This window comes from Primulina eburnea, chromosome 2 (assembly GCF_022965805.1).
Source record: "Primulina eburnea isolate SZY01 chromosome 2, ASM2296580v1, whole genome shotgun sequence".
Lineage (NCBI taxonomy): Eukaryota > Viridiplantae > Streptophyta > Magnoliopsida > Lamiales > Gesneriaceae > Primulina > Primulina eburnea.
The window spans coordinates 31,724,399-31,733,924 of NC_133102.1; the positions used below are offsets into that span (position 1 = coordinate 31,724,399).

General features: G+C 36.5%; 2 pseudogenes; one reads left to right on the forward strand and one right to left on the reverse strand.

Moving 5' to 3' along the window:
* Positions 1–2,670: 2,670 nt before the first annotated feature.
* On the forward strand, positions 2,671–3,464 carry LOC140824648 (photosystem II 22 kDa protein 2, chloroplastic-like; annotated as a pseudogene).
* Positions 3,465–3,660: 196 nt separating this feature from the next.
* LOC140824210 (delta-aminolevulinic acid dehydratase 1, chloroplastic-like) lies at positions 3,661–6,102 on the reverse strand (annotated as a pseudogene).
* Positions 6,103–9,526: the final 3,424 nt, after the last annotated feature.

Here is a 9,526-nt window from a genome sequence, read left to right on the forward strand (position 1 = left end):
TTTTTCTTGAAACCGTTGTTAAAAGATAAACCACAACAGTTTTTGTAAAAACTGTTGTCTTTTATGTGTTGTTGAAGCCAGATTTTCTTGTAGTATGCTATGCTCTTTACCCAGAGCTGTTATCTCATTTACCAGGCTACAGAATCTTTTATCGAACTCGTTTAGAGTTCCACCAGCTCTCATTTTTAGATTTTCGAACTTCTGCATTGCTACAGACAGTTTGTTTTCTTTCGTCTGCTCATTTCCTTCACATATTTGAATGAGCTTTTCCCAAATATATTTTGAAGTAGAACACATTTTGATCTTGCTAAAAGTGTTCTTGTCGAGAGTTTTATACAATATATCCTTTGCAACATTAGCAAGGTTGGCCTTCTTCTTATCTTCACTGGTCCATTCACTTCTTCATTTTTCAACCATCTGCGGTGCACCCTCAGTAACAGCAACAGCTGTGTTAGGCTTTAATATTTTCAATGGACCATCTGTGATGACATACCACATGTCATCATCTTGTGCTGCAAGATGAGCTTGCATTCTAATCTTCCAATCATCAAAATCTTCCTTAGAGAACATTGGGATCTTGCTAAAGTCTGCCATCTGTTGTAGATTTTCACGAACAAGAATAACCTGCTCTGATACCAATGGTTGAGGATCGAAGTTGAGTTTAGAGGGGGGGTGAATAAACTCTACTCGTTTTTATTTCTCTTCTGATGAGGTACTAAAATCCTGTTAGAGATAGTAGTTTATCTTGTACGTATACCTTCACCTAGATTACAATAAAACGTGCGAAAACAATCTGATGAAGTAATTAAAAGACAATAAAAACAGTAGGCAGCAGTTGTTTATGGAAGTTCGAAGATAAAATCTTCTACGTCTCCCCTTCTTCTGTTTCCAGAAGGTATAACTAAAAGACTTTGGAAATTACAGTACAACTCTTGTACACACCCACTTCAGAAGGACTTACACCTCAGCCTACTGAAACTCTTAGTTACTCAACTCACAAATAATGTGATACACAAAGTTCTGAAAAAACTCTTTTCAGATTACAAACTCTTCCTGATAAAGTATAAGTGATGTAAAGATTGTGAAGAGGGTAAGAATCAGTAGCACAAGATGATCTTCAAAAGATCATAAATTAGCTATGAAGCGTGTGCTACTTTTCTTTGTGTTGAACTCTAAGTACTCAAGGAATTTCGAGATTGTCTGATCAGTGAAAATAGCTTTGATCCTTGAAAATGATGTTAAGCGAAGTGTCGTGTCATGTCGTATAAGGATTTGATCCATGTATATATAATCGACTGAGTTCAACGTTCACAATCAGATGATGTCTCCAGATAACTGATACAATCAGCTTTATTACCAAAAGAGGTTCATGCAGAAAAGCTATAAAACAATCAGTCTTGTTTTATACTTAATTGGGTAAAGTGCATTAAATGACTTCGTATAGTATTTAATGCTGCAATTAATACCGGTACTAGGAACTTTAACGGTAACAATTAAAGTAGTAACGTTAGGCAACGTCTTCTACTAGTTCTGTATTTCTATCCTTTCTACTGCTTTAGTTTTACTATACCAGTAGCTTCTGATAAGTGAGTCTACTGTTCTGGTCTGCTGGTTTTAGTTAACATCGCCACAATAAAATTCATGTCTAACAAATAGCTCTGTTCTCCATAAATTTGGCAGCTAAGGTTTGTAAATAGCTCTATTCTCCGTAAATTTGGCAGTTGAGGTTTTAAATTAATATGGTTAATTATGTTTCAATATATTATGATTAATTTATTTTATTTTACATACATTGTATCTAAACTTATTGTTATAAAAATAACTATTTTATTATTATTTGTATTATTATTAACTTATAAGATACAAATAAGAAATACATTTTTTAATTTTTAATCATAATTGTTGTTTTACATATGTTGTGCATAAAAAATTTAGTATTACAATTAATTTATTTTTGTATTATTATTAATTTCTAAGATACAAATAAGAAATACGTTATAATTAATACACTCAACGGTGGATTATAATTAACAAACTACAGTGAAAAAGTCAAAAAATAAGTCACGATGAATACACTCAATGGTCACGATTAATACACTTAATGGTGGATTATAATTAATATACTATAGTGAAAGAGTCCAAAAACAAGTCAAGCTTGATTATGATTAATACACTCAACGGTGAAAAGTCCAAAACCTCAGCAGCCAACGTGACTTGCATTTAAAATTTTCTAACAACGCCTCTTTGAGAGGCGTGAAATCTCAAAACTAGTTTCTGTATGCGTGTTTATATAGGGTTATGAGTAAATTAAATAGCTCTGTTCTCCATAAATTTGGCAGCTAAGGTTTGTAAATAGCTCTATTCTTCGTAAATTTGTCAGTTTTAAATTAATATGGTTAATTATGTTTCAATATATTATGATTAATTTATTTCATTATTATTTTATTTTACATACATTGTATCTAAACTTATTGTTATAAAAATAAGTATTTTATTATTATTTGTATTATTATTAACTTATAAGATACAAATAAGAGATACATTTTTTTAATTTTTAATCATAATTGTTGTTTTACATATGTTGTGCATAAAAAATTTAGTATTACAATTAATTTATATTTGTATTATTATTAATTTATAAGATACAAATAAGAAATACGTTATAATTAGCTATTTGTTGGTCGTGTTGCCATGATTGGCTTTGCTGTGAGTTTACTTGACAATCACATCTTCATTTGTTGGATCTCTGTCAATTACTAGATTGTGGCATTTTTTACTTGTGTCAAATGTCACGTGATTCAATTTGCAGGCATCACTTCTTGGAGAAGCAATTACAGGAAAGGGGATCTTAGCACAATTGAATTTGGAAACTGGGATTCCAATCTACGAAGCTGAGCCTCTTCTTCTATTTTTCATACTGTTCAACTTGTTAGGAGCCATCGGAGCATTACGAACCTGCCGGACTTGACAGGGCCGTTATTGCTCCTGGGAAAGGCTTCAGGTCTGCATTGGGTCTTGGTGGAGGAGGTATCTAACCATTATTTCACCGCTCTCTCGAAATTGTTTTAAAATCAGTTCTCTCTTTTGGTATTGAATAGTGAGTATACATTTTGAAATTGTGTAGGTCCTTTATTGGGATTCACGAAAGCCAACGAGCTTTTCGTTGGGAGACTGGCACAACTTGGTATTGCATTCTCAATAATCGGAGAGATCGTCACTGGAAAAGGGGCTTTGGCTCATTTGAACATCGAAACCGGAGTTCCCATCACCGAGATCGAACCCCTTATTCTCTTCAACGTGGCCTTCTTCTTCTTCGCAGCCATAAATCCTGGCACTGGCAAATTTCTTACTGACGATGGAGATGATTGAATGTCATTGTTATCGTTACTGCTTAGGCAAAATTCATAACTGGATGAATGGCCTGTGTACTTTATTTTTATTTGAATGAAGTTCTGTGTTCAGAACCCCGATTCATTTCTAAGTCGATCTATCTTTATTTTTCTACTCTTTGCAAAGTATTTGTTTTGCAGTGATATAATTCATAGACCAATACGATTTCTTAGTGAACCGTTTGATGAAAGTTAATTTGCCAAAACAATCTTTAGAATTCCAATAAAAAACATACTGCTAAATTCAGTTCAGCCTGATCAACCACGGCCGCGTTTGAATAACTTAAGCATTGCATTCGAGTGTTTCTGTGTCACATGAACACACAGCCCGTATCGAGACGACTTCACCTCTTCTCCGCGCACATGCATTTAGCTGCTTGGAGAGCAAAATAGGTGAGAATGATATCTGCTCCAGCTCGACGAAGACATAACAGAGATTCCATCATCACTTTCTCCTCATCAATCATTTTAAGAATCCCTCCAGCTGCCTTCCCTCCAGCTGCCTTGATCATCGAGTATTCACCAGAAACCTATGTACAAAAAAAGGTAAGTAAGTAACTCATTTTACTCGAACATCACAAATTGGGAGCACCCCATTACCCTTTCATCTCATTTTATGCTCGACCAGAAGCAAAACATTGGGAAATTCATTTGAGTTTCATGTGCTCGCCTATTTAAAAGAACTCCTTGTGATTTGGAATATGTTGCCAAAAACGGGGTATCTCTTTTTTTAAGAAAATGACCTCTTCAAGTATATTTCAAATACATTTGAGGAGGTCATTTACCGAGGTTATTTAACCAATTTCTCCTTGCCAAAACATGCATGCCTCACAATAATATGTCATCATGAACCTTTTTTCCCTCTCTTTTCCTTTTTAACTTGCATCTAACATCTCGAAGGCACCACTTTTCAGCCAAAATACATTTCCCCAATTTTAGCGAACTCAAAACATTTTAACCATTACCTGATATGCAGCGACTGGCAAAGAAAAGTAATTTCTTAAAAGCCTTATTATGTCCAAGTATGGTTGACCCGGCTTCACCTGCAATCAAGTAAAATATAAAACGGGCTCATCAATTTAGACAAAGGCAAACTCTCAAAGAAATTAAAGACAAAGCCATACTAACCGGAAGAATGTCAGCTCCTTCAGCTTCATCCTCCTCGGCTTCGACCATTGCTTCACTATAATTAGCAGGATTCATTTGATAGCTATTTTTGCATTCATGCAAAAAGCAAGTAAGGTTATTGCTAGTGAATTCCAAAACGAAAAAGCGCAATCAAGATTTAAAAATTAAGTTTGATGAGAAGATACATACGTTTTCTTGTCTCCAAAATGTGGATTCGAATCCAAAGCCTTTCTAAAAGGACCGTAAAATGAACTTGCATATCTGGAAAATGAGTCAACATTGTAGAATTGGGATCAACTCAAAGAACGCTAGGAGGAACGAATAACAAAATCCAGAGAAAGAGCATATATATCACTCAAAAACATATAAAAAAAGAATTCAAAATTTAATTGAAATTACCTGGGCAACTGCCTGCTTACACAGCTGACGCACAGTTTCGTCCTTCATAATAACTCCTGCAATATATGGCAGTAATTCAAAAGTAACTCAAGACATTCTATCTTGTTCAAATGCTCAAATTATGTTCATTGTCTGTAATCAATATGATAGCCAACACAGAATGTAACATTCATAAAACTGTTATTAGTATCATATTCAAGTCTCCGATGATCAATCAATCTTTGATAATATTTCCAGACTTATCATTAGTTTTTACTTGTAATCCGGGTTCTTAATTGTTTTCCTGAAACACCTATTCTATATCAATCCGTTTTCTTTCATTTATTCGAAGGCAAGAATTCACCAAATTGACATAAGTATGTCTTACCATCTTCTCTAACGATGCCATCGTGCCCATCGGAAGAATATGGATCTAAAGCAACATCAGTGTAGATAACCTACAAATATACATCTCAAAATTATCACATACAATAATCAAGATTTGATTAACTTAAAAAGACCATAATCAGAAACACATATATGACTCCATTGAGAAGAATATAGCATACAAGATCGGGATACTTGTCTTTGAGCAGCCGTATTGTCTGTGGAACTAGCCCATTTTCATTGTAAGCTTTATCTCCTGTGGAGGACTACAGTAGAATCCAATCCAATCAAATCAACCACTATAATTTAACTACATTCACAATATGACAAAACTTCAAATAAAAACCTTCAAAGCATCTGGAACTTTTGGAAAGAGCAGGATGCTGTTAACACCGACATCTTGTGCCTTAGCTACCTGTAAAATATGACCTTTATCAGAGCCTAGCTATTTTAAGCCTTAAATCATCACAGAAATAAATAGCAAAATAATGTTTGTTTACCTCTTCAACAAGTCCATGTCGCCATCCAAGCCTATAACATCCTGGCATTGCTTCAATTGGAGTGTCTTCCTCACCTGCATATCTTGTAAGAATAAGGACATATCAAGAGCATCTATGAAATATGAAAATGACAAAGTGGAATCAAAAGTTCTTTTTTCATTTTTTTCCAAATTGTACATCAGCCAAAACATACCCTCGTGAATGAAAAGAGGATAAACCAGATTTGCGGGAGTTAAACTCGTTTCTTGGAATGCAGCCCTCACTACTGGGGAGCTCCGGTTCCGACGAGGTGGGCGATAAAGTCGCTGGACAAATATCATGATGGCTTAGATAGATCATCATAATTAGAAAATGAAGAATAGAACGCCTAAATTATTGATATAGATACCACCAAATTCACTACTGAACCACTAACTAAATGACTAGATATCAAGATTTGTCATATTTAAAACATTCTAAGTTCCAGGCAACTCATAATTATTTCTAGATTAAACCCTGTAATAAGCATATGTCAAGTATTGCAAAGCATTAGATCATAATTAAATGTGCATGTTTGAACCTAAAAGATTGAAGAGGGGAAAATTGCATTCTATTCGAGGAGTTAATAACCAAGGCAAGCAAACACTAAGACAATATTTGTAATCATATATTCGGATGGGCAAACCATCATTTAAGTGACTGCAAACCATCATATATTCGGATGGGCAAACCATCATTTAGGCTTGGAATTACCTTCTGTTCTGTTCTTTGAAAGCGTACATCCGTAATGGTTAAAACCCACTTGTGATATTGTGCGCTTTGACCTAAGACCTCACAGCTTTAAAACGCGTCACAAGGGGTTGCTACACGCTCATTTAAGTCCCCAACATCTCTCTTGTGGTTTAGCGATGTGAGATTTTGCCTAAGGGCCTTCAACCCCCCTTTCGGGACTCAGCGTTCTCAATGAGGTTTGCTCCACCATCTCAAACTCACGCGGGCTCGCTCTGATATCAAATTTCATGGCCCAACCCACTTGTGATATTGTCCGTTTTGGATTGAGGCCTCACGATTTTAAAGCGCGTCACAAGGGTTTGCTACACGCTCATTTAAATGCTCAGCATCTCTCACGTGGTTTAGCGATGTGGTATTTCGCGTAATGGCCTTCACCCCCCTTTTCAGAACTCAGCGTCCTCACTGATATTTCCCCCACCATCCCAAACTCACGAGGAGTCGCTAGGATACCAAATGTCAAAGCACATCCCACTTTTGATATTGTCAGCTTTGGTCCGAGGTTTCACGGCTTTAAAACGCGTCACAAGGGGTTGCTACACGCTCATTTAAATGCCCAACATCTCTCCCGTGGTTTAGCGGTGTTGGATTTTGCCTACAGGCCTTCACCCCCCTTTCGGGACTTATCGTCCTCACTAAGATTTGTCCCATCATCCCAAACTTACGCAGAATCGCTTTGATACCAAATGTCACGGCCAAGTCGGCTTGTCATATTGTTTGTTTTGGTGCGAGGCATCACTGCTTCAAAACACGTCAGAAGGGGTTGCTAACGCTAATTTAAATTCACATCATCTCTCCTGTGGTTTAGAGATGTGGGATTTCACCGAAAGGACTTCACTGTTTCCTTTCCTTCACCTACTTGGTATTTTTTCCATATGGGTTCGTATGCAATTTCGGTTTTTTGAGACATGGTGACATGTCCATCCGAAACAGCAGAGGAGATATCTTTGGTCTTAAATAGAATACGTAGTGGTCTTGCAAATTTTCAAATTTACGGTGAAATTTCAATTTCTGCATACGGGGTGAAGAACAAAATCAGCCGACAGATGGAAGCTTGAATAAGTAGAGAACGCATCGAGATGGGTTTGTTCTATTCAAGTACGTGTATATGTTTTCATGTAATTATTTTTTGTTAACTTTATTTCGAATTTTATTATTTTTTTGTTAAAAATGTGCTCATCATAAGGGCGTGATGAATTTCATGCAAAGCATAATGAGTTTGAAGTACAACGTTGGTGAAAGAGAAAAAGTAGCTTGTGTGCTCATAAGTCAAAACGAAAAATTTGCTTCTTTGTTTCATAATCTAAAGTGGTTAGGTGAGTACAAATTTTTTTTGGTAGATCCTCATAATGATCCAAGGACACATGCAGAATCATGTTTAGTGTGTTCTTATGAAAATATTTGGTCTTATACTGGTTTGTTAAATTGAGTTAGACCAACTTAGTTTTTGAAAATTCTAATGTGGACCAGCTAGAGTGCATTTTTCTTCCCGAGGCCTAACGGTTTTAAAATGCTTCGCAAGGGGTTGCTACACGCTCATTTAAATGCCCTGCATCTCTTCCGTGGTTTAGCGGTGTGGGATTTCGCCTAAGGGCCTAAATGTCACGGTCCAACACACTTGTGATATTGTCGGCTTTGGTCTGAGGCCAGACGGCCTTACAACGCGTCACAAGAGGTTGCTACATGCTCATTTAAATGCCCAACATCTCTCCTGTGCTTTAGCGACGTGGGATTTCGCCTAAGAGCCTTCACCCCCGCCCCCTCTGGGGACTTATCATCCTCGTTGAGATTTGCCCCACCATCCGAAACTCACGCGGAGTTGTTTTGATACCAAATGTCATGGCCCAGCCCACTTGTGACATTGTCCACCTTGGTCCGAGGTCTCACGGCTTTAAAACGCATCACAAGGGGTTGTTACACGCTCATTTAAATGCCCAACATCTCTCCTGTAGTTTAGCGATGTTGGATTTCGCCTACGGGCCTTCACCCCCCTTTCGGGACATATCGTCCTCACTGAGATTTGCCCCACCATCCCAAACTCACGCGGAATCGCTCTGATACCAAATGTCACGGCCCAGTTGACTTGTCATATTGTCCGTTTTGGTCCGAGGCATCATGGCTTTAAAACGCGTCCGAAGGGGTTGCTAATGCTCATCGAATCCTAAGCACATCGATATAAACCAAAAGTCCGATTACTTGGCACCTCTGCCAAAGACTCTTACTCTATATCTATCTTCTATTCTTTGCTTTTCTATAAACCAATAGAATAACAAACATTCACAGAATTCAAATATATCAAAACAATAACTAATAAGTATGTGATTTTGAGAAACTCAACTCGTATCTAACTTGAGTTATATCTCCCGGTCTAACATTGGTTTATACCTTTATTTTCTCGGGGTTCGGCTTTGTTCTGTCTTTGAAATTTTCAATACCAATCTGGAATGACATTCAAGAAGGACAATATCATTATACAACTCAAATCAAGACATGATTGATCAATCTCAATCTAATTCTGTTTTGACGGCATAACATCGCAATTTCGATATATCCCGTCAATTCAATATCAACAGATACAAATCATAACTCATAGTCAACAACAACTAAATCTGATATTCTCAAAATCTGCATAATCTCATTCAAATCAAATTTGAAAAATGATAACAATTTCATATGACAACCGTTCTTTGATCCAATTTCGATTATACAATTACCACACTCTCAGAAACACATAACATAAATCAAATTATGATACCCCCAATACCAAATTTTTGAATCATACCCAAACATAAGAAAACTTACGTCTTTTTTAAGCTTTTTAAAAAAGGAGCACAAACTGAACTTGGATCGAAAATCAGACGGTTGGATCTTTGCAAAATCACAATCCTTAAATATGAAGAAAGTTTACTTATGTATTTTCATGGAGTGTCTCGGTTTTCCTTGCTAATTCCTGAAGTGGAATGAAGACTTGATATA